The sequence below is a fragment of the Aegilops tauschii genome, chromosome 2, assembly GCF_002575655.3.
Source record: "Aegilops tauschii subsp. strangulata cultivar AL8/78 chromosome 2, Aet v6.0, whole genome shotgun sequence".
Classification (NCBI taxonomy): Eukaryota; Viridiplantae; Streptophyta; class Magnoliopsida; order Poales; family Poaceae; genus Aegilops; species Aegilops tauschii.
In genome coordinates, this window is record NC_053036.3 from 43717448 (window position 1) to 43722016 (window position 4569).

Sequence of the window (4569 nt, forward strand, 5' to 3'; positions counted from 1 at the left end):
ATGCAAATCAAATTCTTGAAGCAAGAGAACCCATCTAATAAGTCTAGGTTTAGCATATTTCTTTTCCATAAGATATTTAATAGCAGCATGATCAGTGTGAATAGTTACTTTGGAATCAACAATATAAGGTCTGAACTTATCACATGCAAATACAACTGCTAAAAATTCTTTTTCAGTGGTAGCATACTTTCTTTGGGCACTGTCTAGAGTTTTACTAGCATATTGAATAACATTTAATTTATTATCAACTCTTTGCCCTAGAACAGCACCTACAGCATAATCACTAGCATCACACATAATTTCGAAGGGTAAATTCCAATCAGGTGGCTGAACAATAGGTGCAGAAATCAATGCTTTCTTAAGTATTTCAAATGCTTCTACACAATCATCATCGAAGACAAAAGGTATATCTTTTTGTAATAAATTAGTCAGGGGCCGAGAAATTTTTGAGAAGTCCTTAATGAACCTCCTATAAAAGCCGACATGACCAAGGAAACTTCTTATACCTTTGATGTCCTTAGGACAGGGCATCTTTTCAATAGCATCAACTTTAGCTTTATCAACTTCAATGCCTCTTTCAGAAAATTTATGCCCCAAGACAATACCTTCATTAACCATAAAGTGGCACTTCTCCCAATTCAAGACAAGGTTAGTTTCTTCACATATCTGCAAAACTCGATCAAGGTTGCTTAAGCAGTCATCAAAAGAGGATCCATAAACGGAGAAATCATCCATGAAAACCTCACAAATCTTTTCACAAAAATTAGAGAATATGGCCATCATGCATCTTTTAAAGGTAGAAGGTGCATTACATAAACCAAAAGGCATATGTCTATAAGCAAAAGTACCGAAAGGGCAAGTAAAAGTGGTCTTAGATTGATCATCAGCTGACACGGGTATTTGAGAGAAACCAGAATAGCCATCTAGAAAGCAAAAATGTGTATGTTTGGATAGTCTTTCTAGCATTTGATCAATAAAAGGTAAGGGGTAATGATCCTTTTTAGTAGCTTTATTTAGTTTACAGAAATCAATTACCATCCTATAACCTGTAATAATTCTTTGTGGAATCAATTCATCTTTATCATTAGGAACGATAGTAATACCTCCCTTCTTAGGGACACAATGGACAGGACTTACCCACTGACTATCAGCAACTGGATAAATTATACCTGCCTCGAGGAGATTTAGTATTTCCTTTCTTACCACTTCTTTCATTTTAGGATTCAGCCGTCGTTGATGATCAATAACTGGTTTGGCATCTTTCTCCAAATTTATTTTGTGTTGGCATAGAGTGGGACTAATGCCCTTAAGATCATCAAGAGTATATCCAATAGCAGCACGGTGCTTCTTCAGAGTTTTCAATAATTTTTCTTCCTCCTTCTCTGAAAGGTTAGCACTAATAATAACAGGATATATCTTCTTGTCATCAAGATAAGCAAATTTAAGAGTATCAGGCAATGGTTTAAGCTCAAACACGGGATCACCCTTGGGTGGAGGAGGATCCCCTAGGATTTCAACAGGCAAGTTGTGTTTCAGAATAGGTCCCTGTTTAAAGAATACTTCATCTATTTCCCTTCTTTCATTCATAAACATATCATTTTCATGGTCTAGCAAATATTTTTCTAAAGGATCACTTGGAGGTACGGCAATAGAAGCAAGACCAATAATTTCATCTTTGCTAGGTAATTCCTCTTCACGGTGTTGTCTACGAAATTTAGAGAAGTTAAACTCATGAGACATATCACCTAGACCAATAGTAACAACATCCTTTTCGCAGTCTATCTTAGCATTAACAGTGTTTAAGAAGGGTCTACCAAATATAATGGGACAGAAGCTATCTTGTGGGGAACCGAGAACAAGAAAATCAGCAGGATATTTAGTTTTCCCACACAAGACTTCAACATCTCTAACAATTCCAATTGGTGATATAGTATCTCTATTGGCAAGCTTAATGGTAACATCAATATCTTCTATCTCAGCAGGTGCGATATCATGCATAATTTCTTTGTATAAGTCATGAGGTATTGCACTAGCACTAGCACCCATGTCACATAAGCCATGATAACAATGATCTCCTATTTTAACAGAAATAACAGGCATCCCTACCACAGGTCGATGCTTATCTTTAGCACAGGGTTTAGCAATTCTAGCAGTTTCAGCACAGAAATGAATAGCATGCCCATCAATATTATCAGCCAAGAGATCTTTAACCATAGCAATATTAGGTTCAACTTTAACTTGCTCAGGAGGTGTATAAGTTCTAATATTGCTTTTACGAACCACAGTTGAAGCTTTAGCATGATCCTTTATTCTAACAGGGAAAGGTGGTTTCTCAACATAAGCAGTAGGGACAATAGGATCATTATAAGTGATAGTCTTTTCTTCAACTTTAATAGGTGCAGCTACTTTCACTTCTATGGGAGGATGATATTTAAACCACTTCTCCTTAGGGAGATCAACATGAGCAGCAAAAGATTCACAAAAAGAAGCTACTATCTCAGAGTCAAGTCCATATTTAGTGCTAAATTTACGGAAAACATCGGTATCCATAAAAGATTTAACACAATCAAACTTAGGTGTCATACCTGACTCCTTACCTTCGTCGAGATCCCAATCTTCAGAATTGCGTTTAATTCTTTCCAATAAATCCCATTTGAATTCAATAGTCTTCATCATAAAATAGCCAACACAAGAAGTATCGAGCATCGTGCGATTGTTATCAGAAAGCCGAGCATAAATTTTTTTAATAATCATTTCTCTCGAGAGCTCATGATTGGAGCATGAATATAACATTGATTTAAGCCTCCCCCAAGCTTGAGCGATGCTTTCTCCTTCGCGAGGCCAAAAATTATACATATAATTACAATCACGATGAACAAGATGCATAGGATAGAACTTCTGATGAAATTCCAATTTCAATCGTTTGTAGTTCCATGATCCCATATCATCACATAGCCTATACCCATGTCAATGCATCTCCCTTCAAAGATAAAGGGAATACCTTCTTCTTGATAACATCATCGGGCAAACCTGCAAGCTTAAATAATCCACAAACTTCATCCACATATATTAGGTGCTCATCAGGATGTAATGTTCCATCTCCTGCAAAAGGATTAGCTAGCAGTTTTTCTAACATACCCGAAGGAATTTCAAAGTAGACATTTTCATTTTCAGTAGGTTGAGGAGCAACTCTTTTCTCTACTGGTCGGGGTGAAGATACCCCGAACAAGCCCCTCAGAGGATTACTTTCCATAGTAACAAGTGACAGTAAATTTTAGCACACTATATAAATTTTTCCTTACCAAATTCCACCTACCAAAGGCGCTTCACTCCCCGGCAACGGCACCAGAAAAGAGTCTTGATGACCCACAAGTATAGAGATATATCGTAGTCCTTTCGATAAGTAAGGGTGTCGAACCCAACGAGGAGCAGAAGGAAATGATAAGCGGTTTTCAACAAGGTATTCTCTGCAAGCACTGAAATTATAGGTAACAGATAGTTTTGTGATAAGATAATTTGTAACGAGCAACAAGTAACAAAAGTAAATAAAGTGCAGCAAGGTGGCCCAATCCTTTTTGTAGCAAAGGAAAATTTCTTATATAAAGGAAAACGCTCCCGAGGACACATGGGAATTATCGTCAAGCTAGTTTTCATCACGCGCATATGATTCGCGTTCGGTACTTTGATAATTTGATATGTGGGTGGACCGGTGCTTGGGTGATGTCCTTACTTGGACAAGCATCCCACTTATGATTAACTCTTATTGCAAGCATCCATAACTACAAAACAAGTATTAAGGTAAACCTAACCATAGCATGAAACATATGGATCCAAATCAGCCCCTTACGAAGCAACGCATAAACTAGGGTTTAAGCTTTTGTCACTCTAGCAACCCATCATCTACTTATTACTTCCCAATGCCTTCCTCTAGGCCCAAATAACGGTGAAGTGTCATGTAGTCGATGTTCACATAACACCACTAGAGGAGAGACAACATACATCTCATCAAAATATCGAACGAATACCAAATTCACATGACTACTAATAGCAAGACTTCTCCCATGTCCTCAGGAACAAACGTAACTACTCACAAAGCATATTCATGTTCATAATCAGAGGGGTATTAATATGCATAATGGATCTGAACATATGATCTTCCACCAAATAAACCAACTAGCATCAACTACAAGGAGTAATCAACACTACTAGCAACCTACAGGTACCAATCCCAGACTTAGAGACACGAATTGGATACAAGAGATGAACTAGGGTTTGAGAGGAGATGGTGCTGGTGAAGATGTTGATGGAGATTGGCCCTCTCCCGATGAGAGGAGCGTTGGTGATGACGATGGCGATGATTTCCCCCTCCCGGAGGGAAGTTTCCCCGGCAGAACAGCTCCGCCGGAGCCCTAGATTGGTTCCGCCAAGGTTCCGCCTCGTGGCGGCGGAGTCTCGTCCCGAAAGCTTGCTTATGATTTTTCTTCGGACGAAAGACTTCATATAGCAGAAGACAGGGGGGCGCACGAGGCAGGGGGGCGCGCCCAGGGGGGTAGGGCGTGCCCCCCACCC